General features: G+C 41.7%; 1 long non-coding RNA gene across 2 annotated transcripts in view; it reads right to left on the bottom strand.

The window, feature by feature from the left end:
• Positions 1 to 5000: 5000 nt before the first annotated feature.
• The window catches only part of LOC113602580 (uncharacterized), a 46235-nt gene continuing 36866 nt past the window's right edge, over positions 5001 to 14369 (bottom strand). For both annotated transcript variants that reach the window (XR_008289226.1, XR_003424068.2), the window contains 2 exons: positions 9239 to 9332; positions 5001 to 5237 (listed from right to left, as the gene is read on the bottom strand). This is a non-coding gene — a long non-coding RNA (uncharacterized LOC113602580). The remainder of the gene's footprint in view (positions 5238 to 9238; positions 9333 to 14369) is intronic.

The raw sequence follows: 14369 nt of genomic DNA, 5'->3' as shown, positions 1-14369 counted from the left end.
GACTCGTATGCCTTAGAACTGCCAAGGTCATCCAAAACAAGAAAAGCCTGAGAAACTGTTACAGTCCAAAGGAGGTTAAATTAAGGACACGTGACAACTATATATAATGCAGTCCTTAGATGGAATCCCAGAAAAAGGACATTAGGAGAAAACAACTGAAATTCAAAGTAAGGGTGGAGTTTGTTAGTATGACTACACTAGTGCTAGTTGCTTAGTTGTGACAAGCATACCATGGCCAGTGTAAGATGTCAACAATAAGGAAAACCAGATGAATGTTATATGGAGCTCTCTGTACTATCTTTATCACACTTGAATAGATTTAAAACTATTCCAAAATTTAAAACTTATTTTAAGAAAGCTAGACAAAACAAAACAAAACAAAAATCCTCTTGTAGTTTGCTTCCTCCATCAGTCTATAATACCCTTACATCATTAACATGGCTCTTAGGACCCCAAATGGCTTGTCCTTCTGTCTTTGACTGTATTGTCCTCCTCATACATTACCCATCCTTCAACTCATCCTACATCACCCCACCCACATGGAGGGTACCCCTTCTGCTTGTTCCTCCAGCATGCCAATCATGATCACTCTCCAGGGTGTTCACACATCCTGTCTCTTACTCCCTTGTCCACTTATAATTTTATAAAAATGTTGTCCTTGAAATGATGGCTTTCTGACCACTTTATTTAAAAATATAATTCCTTCAGGCTTCCCCCTCCTTATCTCTTTTCCCTTGTTTTTTCTCCATAATACTAATCACCTCCATCTAACACACACACAAACACACACACACACAATTTTCTTTATTGTCTGTCTCCACTCATTAGAATGCAAGCTTCATTAAGGCAGAGATATTTTTGTGTTTTATCCACTGATGTATCCCCAATACTTATCACACATCTGGCACACAGTAAGAACTCAGGGTATTGACTGAATACAATTAATTAGGCAGGACCCTTTGGCAGTCGCCCAGTGAGAAATGGTGGTGGATTGCACTTGGTTTATAGCAGTGGAGATGAAGGGGAGCGGTCTGCTTTAGCATGTATTTTGGATGTGGAGCAAACAGGACTTCTGGATGAGTTAGACACAGGTGTTTTGGAACTGAGAAGACTAAAAGATGACCGTTGAGTGTGATAAAGGTGGCACCACTTAATGAGAGAGAAGAAATTTCCAAGAAGTATTCAGAAGTACAGAATCCAGAGCCAAGTTTGAGACATGTTGGATTTAAGATGTATCTTATACATCCAAATGGGGATATTCAGGATGAGTTTGGGGTTTGAGGAGACTGGAGATAGAAATACTGCCATGGGAGTCATTAACATGTAGATTATGGTCTTTAAAGCCATGATTCCAGGTAATATAACATAGGGATAGAACATAAAAGAGTAGAGGACCAAAGGCAACGCCCCAGGCACAGCCCACAAATTTAATTATGTAATTAGAGGAAGAGTTAACTGCAAAAATACCAGGAGGTAAGACAATGAGAGTGGGGAAAAAACTAGATAGAAGTAGCACCATGAAGATTTTCAGATTTTTGAAGAATAAAGCAGTCAACCAGTCAAATGCAGCTAACAAGTCACTGGTATGAGGACTGGAACACTTCTCTTGGCTTGACAAGATGCAGATCACTGATGTGAATTATGAGGTTTGTTTCACTGATTGGATAAGAAACCTAACTGGCACAGATCAGAAAGAAAATGAGAAAGATGCAGAAGTGCTGGCAGGGATTATATCCAGGGAGGACAGAGAAACACAGCACACCTAGAGCTTCTATGTTCTCCTATTGAAGAGGCTGGCAGATGGTATGTTTTGTGACAATGCAGTGGTCAAGTAGAGAATAGAGTCTAGGGACACAGAAGCATGAAACTTGGGAGATGTTATGGCGGAAAGTTAAAAAGCTATATTCTTGGGGTGCCTGGGTGGCTCAGTCAGTTGAGAGGCCAACTTCGGCTCCGGGCATGATCTCGTGGTTTGTGAGTTCGAGCCCCGCGATGAGCTCTGTGCTGACAGCTCAGAGCCTGGAGCCTGCTTCGGATTCTGTGTCTCCCTCTCTCTCTGCCCCTCCCCCGCTCATGCTCTGTCTCTCTCTCTCTCTCTCTCTCTCTCTGTCAAAAATAAATAAATATTTTAAAAAAGCTATATTCTTTGTAGTAAGAGAAGAAACAGAGAGAAAGAAAACAAATGATTCATCAAAGAAACATTACAAAGAGATTTCAGATTAAATGAGAGACAAAATTAGTAATTTATATACAGGCCAAAGTGAGTTAAATACTTCCACTAATACAAAAGTTTCTTGGTTTGGATTTAAAAACGGCTCTACTCAATTTTGCTGTCTATAAAGGCAATACTTTATACAAAATAATGAAGCTGTTATAAACAAAATGGTGGATAAACGATAATCAATACAAAAGCAAAGTAACAGGAAGCTGGAATGTCAACAGTGTCCTCCCCAAAATTTTACTTCTTGGTTGGAGTTTGAGACAAAGGATAACTGAAAGAAAAGTACTAACCTTGTTGGACTCCACCCCCTCAGATACAATGGAATCCACGTGGGTGGGGCATGCTAAGGCAGTGGGGGTGGAAGGACATACCCAACTTAGCTCTTGCCAATGTCAGCCCCAGCCCTTTTTGATTTGGGGTGCTATAAAACCCAAAATCAAGGCACAAAGAACGCTCCCTGGGGCTCTGGGGTTATAAAATATACACGGTAAGAAATAGAGTTGGGATGTGTTTGGGAGATAGAATTTGCAAGAAATATGGATATATTGGATATATATTTGTAATATCAAACCCAGGACAAACTTTTATTTCAGTGTCCGTGAAACATTACTGAAAATTGAAAATTACAAAATTCCCAGGAAGAATGTTTATGGATTCCTAAAAGTATCAACTTATAAGCACTTGTTTATAAATGCAACCAACTCAGAAATTGATGCAATCAGTAATGACAACAAAATCTAACCCCTTGGAAATTGGAAAATAAAATATCCAAATTAAAGCAAGGGTCAAAAAAGAAGTTAAAAATTCAATTATAATCCCCTTAGAAATAATAATGTTTGGAAAACAATAAATCTCAAACCATGTCATGTGGTAAAATAGTACTCAAAATAAAATTTATAGCCTTAAGTATTTTTATTAATAAAAAATAAGAAGAAAGATAAATGACATGAAAATGTACCTTAAGAAACTAGAGATCAACAGCCAAATGGAAGTTAAATGAAGGAATCAATGAAGACAGATGCTGAACTTAGTGAATTTAAAGGACAATCAAGTTCATAAATTAGTTCAAATGTTTTGGGGAATTAGAAGAACCTGACACCAATCTAATGGGTACATGAAGATGTACGTGACTGTGGGAACCAGGGCACCCCAATGAGGCAGCTGGTGAGGTGAGCTGTATCTCATCATGGCTCTGAGACAGGCCCAGACCCCATGTGCCTCCCTACCCCTACCACAGTCCTGAGGCCATAATGGACCTCACCTCCAAGAATCTCAGGTACCATCCCAAGAAGAAAGAGGAAAGTGTAGAACTTGAGTAGAGAGAATTTCAAACAAGAATGGACCATGTTTACATTAGTGAATTGAAGGGAGAAATTCCTGGATTGGGCTGATTTTTAAGCCTGAAAATAAACAGAATCCTTCCATTGGGCAATAGGAACTAGGGAACTAAATTAAGCCCAGATATATATATACTTGGTTTTCATAGCTGGGTTAAAAGATACATGAGTATCATACCCGCCACAGTTATGAGACTAAACGTTGAACTTCTATAGTAATAAAGGAAATCCAACTTACGGTTTATGAAAGTCACAATTGTCTTCCCCACTTGCCTGTGAGCTCCATCAGGGCAGGAGCCATATATCTGTTTTGTTCAACATGGTAGGTGAGGTGTGTGGAAGATAGTGGTGCTCAGTAAGCATATGTTGAAAGAAGCAAAGAAATCAGGTAATAAAGAGGGAGAGACAGAGAGGAGGAGGCAGGGAGGGGAAGCAGAAGGAAGAAAGGAAGAGAAGGAGGAAGGAAGAAATGGAGGAAGGAAAGGAGAAGAGAGGGAGGCAAGTGAGTTGGTTGGTTCTGTGGAATACCATTTGGAAAACATGGATTGTGTTTTCTGAAGTCCTTTGCCCTATAAATATTTATGTTGGAACTCTCACATGTGTGTAACACCCAAGGGAATTTGGGGTGGGATACAGAACTGGAGTTCAGAGTACTGGAATTCTTACTTAAGCATCTGGGGTAATGGCAGGAGTTAAAGCTTTAAACCTTGACAACCGCAAATTATGGGTTGCACCCAGATGACATTTACAGTGGTGAGGCCGTCACAAGGCGTATGTATCTGCTTCTCCTAACTTCCATATTCTCAGCCCCTTTCACAAATTTTCTTCTCTCCTTTTAAGCTTATTCATCTCCACTTCTGAAAAAAAGATTCTCTAAATCATAACCACATGTCATCACTTTATGTGCTTTCCTCATTCCTTCCCTCTCTCCCGACCTCCTTTCTCCTCTAGTCATTCTGCTTCTCCCCCTTCTTTTCTTGAACAAATATTTATAGCAAATCAACTCTGTGTCCATTCCTGTTCTGTTTCCCCTCATCTGCACATTCTTTTACTTTGTCTCCAACCATCCTAAATATGGGACTTACGGAGGTACTACTCCAGACGTGGTCAACCAGCCCATACAGTGGGGTGGTCAGATTTCTGAATTTGACTGTTAGGTATTTATTAATTCAGGCAAAAGCACACTTGCATTGGGGCAGACCATCACATTTTTGGCTCAAGACGTGCTCACAACCAACGGAACTCTCTTGGATGTTTCCGGGACACCAGTGTTTCCATTCTGGACTCACAGGACCAACTCACTATCGCCATTATGTTCTGACAGCCTATTGATCCCTGTTACAGTTCACCTTGTAGTTTTCTGTCTTTCTGAAGTCAATGAAACCCTTTGTAATATTACAAAGTTTATTACAGTTTATAATATTATAGTTTATTTTCCAGATGACAGAATGGTGTGAGAATTGAGTTTTGTAGGCTGATAAAACCAGGGCGTAGAGGGTTGGAATATTTTATTCATATCATTCCATCATGGATGCCATTAGTTTTCTAATGCATTTGTGGTAACTCCAGGCTTTCGAAGGGGAAGCATGGGCCACTTCAAGGCAGGAGAGGCTAAAGATGCATCTTCTACTCACCTTAACAGAAACAACCTGGATCCCATTTTTGTGTACTTCAGCATTCTGCAGGAGATATGATATAGAAAAAAACAAGGACTGCACCAAGTGAATTTTACAATGCACTCCCTTATTTACACTTAAAAGTCCAAATCCCTGCTGTCTTTTCTTGCAGGGCTGGGATGAGGGCATGTCTTTTCTTTTTGATTGTCCCCTGCTCCATGCCCTCCAGCCTCTTTTGCATCTGTGATTTCTTTCTCTAAGCATCTTCTTCTCAACCACTCTGTGTCTTCACCCAAGTGCACCATATCTATTTCCCAACACTTATTTTCCTAATCCCTCTGTAGGACCTCTTAAAATATGTAAGTAATGAATCACTAAATTCATCTCCTGAAACCAACATTACACTATATGTTAATTAATTAGAATTTAAATAAAAACTTGGGAAAAAATCCAGCCACCAGCCCTGCTGCCTGCTACTAGATCTTTCTTGAAACCTCTCCTCTCCCACAACATACATGCACATGTATTACTGCAGGAGTGGCCCATGTTTCAATGTCATCACAGGTACCTGAATGCAAATTTACAAATTTAGGATATATCCACATAGTCTAAGCCAGCCAAACTTGTGATTTGGGGCATCTATCTATAATGTACTACATTGGACCATGTAAAAATTACCATTATGTAGATAAAAAATGCACTATAGTTTTGTAAGATGTACAGATAAAGGGTAAAGGTATGATTAAAGTATACATATAATCTTTATTAATTCTCACAATAGCATGTTGTATAAAAATGTATATTTTTTCAATAAAAATTTTAATTAAAAATCATCAAATAATTTCACATGATCCAACCTAATAGCATCTTAAAATGTTCAAAACAAATGAATTTTTTTTCTCCTTGTGGATTTTTCCATGTCCTATAAAGTCCTAATTCAGACAGCCTGACTTTACGAACTCTAAATAATTTATAAAGATAGAGAATTTTTCTAGGAATAAGTAAACCTGATCATACAGTAATTAAGTTTAAACATTTAGTAGAAGTATGGAATTTACTCAGTGCCAAATTCTTTTTACAAAGAGCTTCCCTTAAAGGATTTTCATTTTGTTTACAGATATGTTTTTCTCATGTGTTACATAATTTGTAGGACACAGGAATCAAATGTCAATTGCATGACCCTAGCTTGGTTTTGGATAAAAGAATCTAACCAATTTGTTTTTATTGACTTATTGTTTGTAAATTTAAAGATTAAAAAATTGACTGTGGATTGGGTCAAGCCATGGATCAAATGTTCAAGGCAATTACAGGTCCTCAGTGTAAATGGGACATTAAGGTCGTATAATCTGACCACACATACCTTTCCTACAACACCTCCAGAGCATCTCAAACCATCCTTGGACACTTTCAACTGCTAGAAGTATGCTTTATTCCTCATAATAAGGGTAGTACCTATCACCATAAAACTTTAATTCGCTATTAGCTACTCCTTGAGTAGCTAAGGAAGTTAAGTTCAGAACTCTCTCCCTATCAGGCTTGTGAATAGTCCTACACAGCCATCCTGTTCCCTTTATTTTAACTCTTGGCCAAGTCCGGGGCTTCCTAAGTTCCTAATCATTTCTAATATGGCAGGACATTCAGTTTCTTCTTGTTTTGCTCATTCTTCTGGGATTGGTTCCTGTCTGTGTTTGTTCAGTTAAATGCACAGCCTGGAGTCCCAGCTGTGGTCTAAGCAGTGCACTGGCCCCTCCATTTGCCTAGACACTATTTATAATTAATCAAGACTGAGATGATCATACCTGATATTCTTGGCTTTAGCACTCAAATTGCAAATTAACTCTTCCAAATATAACTTTAAAACCAAGATCACCTCCCCTTTCCCCTCCTCTCTTCCATTTTCAGGCCTGCTGTGAGCTCTTGATAGTTAAAAATGATCAATAACAAGAGGAAACAACTTGGTCCAAATTTGAATGTCACCAGTACATCTCATGCCCTTATACACTTCTAGGAATATTGCACACATAGGCAGTTACACAGAACATATCAGACCTGGACCCTCCTGTTTATCTTCTATGATTTTCAGGTTCAGATTTCTGATTAGTATAGAGGAGATCAAAAAACTCTTTGAAGAAAACAGTTTAGTCAGTGACCAGCATGATTGCAAGATGATAGAGATCATTCCTGAGCGTTTTCCATGGTAGGAGGGGAATGCCAGCCTTTCTCTCAAATTATATAGCGAGACAAACAGTTCTTATTATTTCCAGACAAACAATGAGGCAAACACTGGAACAAGTTAAGGTTCCTAAATAACTACGTTATAGAGATGAAAGGACATTAAGCAGCAAGATGATGGGCCAGGCAGTTCTGGTAGGGCCAGTGGGTGCCCGGTGCCCTGGGGCACTGCCCACCCTGACCTGCCCAGTGGGATGCTGGATGTTATGGTGGAGCCTGATCACAGCTCTGGTGCTTTCCATCCCTGAATTAGGAGTTCCAATCTCAGGTGTTCTTAGGGGTTGAACTCCTCGGACCCATGCAGCCCTGCTCTTCTTCAGATGCTCCCTAAAGTCCTCACCCCAAGCTTCACTATCTAACCAACTCCATCTCTGGAAAGCTTAGATTTAACTTTCTGTTAAGTAACATTTGGAAGGCATCAACATACAAACCGTGTCTGGGGACTTGAATTCTAAGGAAAGCATTCCCTCTTTTTCAGCAGGTGGCACTGTTGCAGTAAGGCTGTATTCCTTCTGGTTTCCTGAGAAACCAGGGGAAGCAGCAAGTCTTAACCATATAGCATATTTAATTCAAAGATGTGATTTAAAAGTAAAAGTAACTGCCTTAACCAAATGATGAAATTATTTGCACCCAAAATGGGACAAACCAAATTCACGTGCCTCTGGGTAGGATGTGCTGGGGCAAGCTACCTCATGTGGTATTGTCAAAAATGCATAACTTGAACCTAATCTTAAGGAAACAGACAAACCTAAAGTAAGGAACTTTCTACTCAATAACTGGCTAGAACTCTGTAGGACAATGAAGAATCGTTAAGGTATTGTTCCAGATAAATGGAACTAAAACACGTAATAACTAAATGTCATGAATGATCCCTGATTGGATCCTGGACAAAGAAAATAAAACCGCTGTGCAGGGCACTGCCAATTATTGGAACAAATGGCAAAATCTAAATGTGGATTATTCTGACCATAGGACTGTGAGCAGTAAGAGAAAACCCCTGGTTCTTAAGAAATGCACACGGAAGTAAATGGAAGAATAAATGTCATAAAATCATGTCCTCAACTTATTCTCAAATGTGTGGGAAAAAATATATGGTTTTGTATATTTTGTATGTATTAAGATTTTATCAAAATTTAAATTACAGGGGTGCCTGGTGATTCAGTCGGTTGGGCATCCAACTTTGGCTCAGGTCATGGCCTCAGAGTTCATGGGTTTGAGCCTTGCATCAGGCTCTGTGCTGTCAGCGTGGAACCTGGAACCTGCTCAGATCATCTGTCTCCCTCTCTCTCTGCTCCTCCCTCACTCATGTGTGCCCTCTCTCTCTCTCTCTCTCTCCCTCTCTCTCTAACATAAATAAACATTAAAAAATTTTAAATGACAAAAAAGTCACATTTTCCCACCTCCTTACTGACTTTCTCCAACCTACTGAAACATGCATCCCCAAAATCAGTCACACTGAGAATAACTGTCATGTCAGTCTTTCAGCAAGTGTGTGAATTGTTTTCCTTACTTACTGTTCCCCTTTGGTTCTCCACGTTGTCAGTATCTTCAGAACCAGCCCCTGGGATGTGGTTTGTTCAATGATGTCATCCACTGCTAAATCTTTTACTCTTTTAAATACTTTTTGTCAATTCATTTCCAGTAATAGTTGTATGCTCAGTTTACTTAAACATGAGAACATATTTGTAAAACATAAGCAGAGTATATCAAATCATACAAGTTATGATTAGAATGATTAGAAATTATCACTCAAATATTGTCCCATCCCACCCCACCCCCACCTTTTGGCTGATGAAGAAAAGGAAGAAAATAGAATCACAATGAATACTTACTCAAATTCCCAAGGTTCCAAATGTGCAGACCAGGTAAAATGCCCCCAATTCGTGTCCTGGGTCCTCTACATTGTCCCTTACTTTATTTCTCACACTTGGGAAATAAAATGATACAAGGTCAGTTGCCAAGGACATGAAGCCATAGAACAATATGATGTAAGTCCTATTTAATGACATTTGAAATATTGTATTATACTAAAATTAACATACACAAAATTTACCTAAGTTTTCAAACATAAAAAGAACCGGCTTGAAAGACAGTTCAAACTTGTCAGGGTAACCTGAAACTGTATGTACCCTCAGTGCCCCAGGAGTAAAAGATCATTGTCCTTCTCTGCCCTAAAAGTTCTCAGTTAGAAACACTAAAAGGCCCTGGGACCATATAACCAACAGAATGGGACTTCAACCAATGATTCAATCTGCAGAGCTCCTCTTTGGAGGGCAGCATGCTAAGCCCTCCTGAGTCTCCAGTGCACCAGCAAGAGCCCCCCATGCTACTAACAAAACCAGATTTTCAGTACTTAGAGGCACTGCCTGAGTGGCATTTTCAGGAGTTTGTGTGACCAGGAATGGAAGGAAGGGCCTCTTCCACGACAACTAGCTTTGTGTGTAAAATGCCTGCCATCACCACACACACACACACACACACCTGCGCTATATTTTCCCCTCTCTGGTCTGAGGTATTTGAAAACCTGGAGCTTGTCAGGCCCGGCATGTTGGAAATCCAGAGGGGCTTCCCCTGCTAATCTTTAGGCAAATATTTTCTCTGCTCTGCTGACTTCATGGTGAGTTACCAACCTTGTGCCTCTGTGACGAATTGAAGCAAGCCAACTTGGGCGGCAAGGGCACCAGTGCTTTCCATTAGCAGGGAGCCTTTCCATGGACTGTGGTGGGGTCTGCCCTGGTCTCCGTCTCCCTGCCCCAGCTTCCCAGATGGGAAAGGACAAAGAGCTCCTGCCACCTTCAGGGTAAACTAGGCAAACACCATGGGAGAAGGGCAGTCCTGTAGAATGGATGATCTCCACTCATGCATCAGAGAAGGCTGGTGCTCGAGGCATGCTGTTCTTACTTGTTCCCTGCCTGCCTCTTAAATTTTGAATATAAGAAACAGGAAACTGCTGGCCCCTCATGGTTTCTGCAGTTACTCTTGGTATTTATGGCTGGCCTACTCACTGAGTTAGACCAGCCAGGCTTCTGAACTGGAGAACCTCACACTTCGGCTTCTTGGGTGTTTTGACTTAGCTCTCTATTTGAAATGGTCTCTTGTATTTCCACTATGAAGTGCCTCTATACACACAGACACACACACACACACACACACACACACACACACACACCTGTCCTGCCTCCGCTCTCCCACCCCTGCCTGGGTTACTAACTGACAGAGACTCTCACTGCCTCCTCCACCCCCAAAATCATCCTACCTTCCAGCCATTAGGAAGCATATCTTACAATGCCAAACAAATTCTTTCAGGTGTTCTGGTAAGCAATTTTGTTGCCACCGTTACCAACACTTTGCTAAATCAAAGGTATGGTTTAATCTGGCATTGGCAACCTCTGTTTCTACCATACCACTCCCACAGGTACCAGCCTGAATTCACGTTGTAATACCACAAATGGGGGTGGGGAGGGGGGTGTTGGTGGCATGTGTTTGTAAGACCCCAAAGTGGAAGAGGCTGTGTCTCAAATTGGGTAATCCCCAAAGCAGTCCTAAAGCAGGGCTTGGGGGCAGGTATTGATTTGAGAAGTGATCCCAGTTATCTGGAGTGGGAGACTTGGGAAACATGACAAGGAGACAATGCCAGTAAAGAGGGTATTAATCATAGTGCTGCTGCTGTGAGCAGTTGGGGCTCAAGCCCCTCAGGATAGGACATACCTCAGAATAAGTAGAACACAATTCAGTTGTCCCACCAGGAGGCTTCAAGGAAGCTAGGGGTGTTATCCTCAACTACCATCTGTTAGTGCCTTAGTGTTGTTCCAGGGCTGAGGTGGGCCCTCCCTACAAACCAGTGGAGAACTTGCCGGTTGGCAGGGAAGAGAGATCAAGAAAGACAGAAGAGACAGAGGTCAAGAAAACAGAACAGCCTTGTCTTGGGGGCCTGAATAGGTGGCAAGACCCAGAGTTCTTCTGATTCTTTTGGCATGATATGAAATTAGCAAAATTTAAAAAGGCTTCCAATGGTATTTAGATAGATGAGCTAGTGAGACCGCCCCCCACCCCCCCGCCACAGAGCCTCGAAGCACCCCAGTGGTCCTGGTAAAGGCCAGTCACCACTTCTCCAGGCAGCTGAGGACATGTGGAAGTAACTGATAGAAATGAACTTTAAGAGTCCTTAAAGGCATGAAGACTAGAACAGAGCCAAACCTATGTGGCAGGAGGCTTGAAGTCATCATGAGGCCATAGGCATATTGTTGGATGTTGCTAGAAGGGATGCTGACAGTGAGGGTACAAACAGGCACTGTTGCTCAGCAACTGCAGTGGACAGGCGCTTGCCATTGGCCAGGTCCTCACATCCTGCCCCTGGGAATTGGTGCCTTGTAAGTTTCCTGGAATTTAAACACAGCCCCAGAGAGACAAGCAGAGGTGGGAGAGGAGAGGACCAAATCAATGTAGATTACCTAAAATGGGTTGAGATTAAGCGCTTGTTACTTGATAAAATGAGGTGTAAAATCAAAGTTAAACTTAGTACTAGAAAAATAAAGTTCCCTTTTTTTCAGACCTGGATTTGGGGCCTGAAAAACTCATTCCTGGGGCACCTGAGTAGCTTAGTTGGTTGAGTTTCTGGTTCCTGATATCAGCTCAGGTTATGATCTCACAGTTTGTGGGATTGAGACCAGGGTCGGGCTCCGTGCTGACTGTGCTGAGCCTGCTTGGGATTTTCCCCCTTTCTCTCTCTCAGTCTCTCATAATAAATAAATTAACATTTAAAAAGTTACAAAAAATTCATCCTTACTATACCTGAAATGGTACTACTTTCTCTCTTTGGTCGTGAATTTTACCAGCTCAACTACATTTGAGTTTTTTTCTTTGAATTTGGTTGGCAGTTAGGTTAGATTCCCCTACCTTGAGACAAGGTGGCAGTACTTAACTTGGGAGTGATCCCTGTAACCACTCATAAAGTAGTATGAAAATGAAACAGAAGGGAAGATAACAAATAAAGGGTGTAAATCAAACCTGTTTCTACATTAATCCTGCTGAAGACCTCTGAGAGACTGTGTCAAACGTGCCTCAGCACTGCCATATCCACCAATCACATTGGCAAATCCACTTATTCCCAGAAGTTATTGTCTGAGGGCTGCTCCTGGCAGACAAACGTGAACTCCACAGCCTTTCTGGCCTGCCCCAAGCATGGGCTAAGAAGCTCTGGTGCAGTTCCAGCACTTGAGGTAAGAAGCCAGCAATGATGCAGAAGGAGCATGTGTCAAGGGGGTGTGGATGGAGCACTGGCAGTATCAACACTAGTAAGGCAAAGCATATCCTATTAAAATGGCAGAGCACATAGAGGTCATCCCCTGGATGGCATAGCATCAGTTTACTCTAGGTGTGTTTTCTCCCCACCTTCAGATTCAATGTGGAAAAATGAGAAAAAAAAAAAAAAGAAATCACCAGGGTAACAAATCCCAATCCACTCTGCATAGTCTTATATGACATTTTATTCCACCAATGAACCGTGTGGCCACAGTGAGAAATGGTACTTGGAACCTGATTCAGGGAACATGAGGAGGCCACTTTTGCATTCTAAGGGGTAAATCACTAGAGTTACAGAGCAAAACATTTGGAAATACACAAGGTTAATAATCCCCCACTTAAGGCTTCCCTTGACCTAGGGCACCTTCATGGCTCAGTCGGGTAAGCGTCAACTCTTGACATCGGCTCAGATCATGATCTCACAGTTTGTGAGTTTGAGCCTCACTTTAGGCTCTGCACTGACGGTACCTGCTCTCTTTTCCTCTCTGCTCCTCCTCTCTTCTCTCTCTCTCTCTCTCTCTCTCTCTCTCTCTCTCTCTCAAAATAAATGAATAAATAAGCTTAAAAAAAAAAAAGACTTCCCTTGGCTGGCAGGACACAATCCACTAGAGGTATCCCTCCAATGTAAATGGAAGATTCAAGAAGTCACACTCACTGAACTTGCCCAGCTTGAAGTCTCAGGAGAGACTTTATCTGATAATTTATCTTTTGTGCTTATGACACTAAACATAGCCTCCATAAGGTCTATGTAATGCAGGGCTGTTTGTCATTGAGTCTCAAACCCAGCCCCTTTGAGGACTCCTTGTCTTGCTTGACCAATCTGCAGAATATAAAACTGGCCCCATGTGTCTTAGAGCTTTCTCTGCTCTTGCATTTGGGACTTTATTCTCTGCTGGCTTTCCTCTCTATGTGCCACCCTCTGATGGCTTTCTGAGTTTCTCCACCACCTCAGCCTGATCTTAGTACTGTCTAAGACTTTGTCCCCAAGCCTTGTTTCTTTTCACTTGACTTTTTCTCTTTGGTCTGTTTCCCTCATCTATACTCCAGATTATAACCATTCCCCTAGACTAATGACCCCCCCCACTTTATCCTCAGCTCAGAATTATGTTCCAAACTGTCTGCCAACCTTCCTAGCATTGGCACACATCTCATTTTATTACCTTGCCCTCCACAGCTTCCCTTCCCTCTATCCTTGTCTGATCAGCAAGAATGGGGCATTTTCCCCCATGCCTCCATCTCTCCACCCAACCACTCGGGCCCTGAGCCCCATGATTCTATTGCCATGAAGTTTTTCAGTGCATCTGCCCCAACTCACTTCTCACTGTGATTACTGTGATGACCTCCAAAGCCATCTCCCTCATCTGGCTTCATCTTTGCTCCACTCCATTGTCCACACATCTCCAGGTTCTTTCTAAAATGTAAGGATAGAATTCACCTCTTCTGCTTAAAACTGTTGGTGGCTTTGGCTTTCTGGCCCCAGTCTGTCTGCCTCCTCCCCATTTACTATATAGGATTGGGAACTACCTCTCTGCCATCTCTGTCTGTCTCTTCCTGTCTCTCTCACTCTCTCTCTTTTCCTGTGTCTGTCTCCTTCTCTCTCTCTGTCACACACACACACACACACACACACACACACACACACACCTCCACACCATTGTCCCT

Source organism: Acinonyx jubatus, chromosome A3 (genome assembly GCF_027475565.1).
Source record: "Acinonyx jubatus isolate Ajub_Pintada_27869175 chromosome A3, VMU_Ajub_asm_v1.0, whole genome shotgun sequence".
Taxonomy (NCBI): Eukaryota; Metazoa; Chordata; class Mammalia; order Carnivora; family Felidae; genus Acinonyx; species Acinonyx jubatus.
This window is presented reverse-complemented; position numbering and strand designations above follow the sequence as displayed.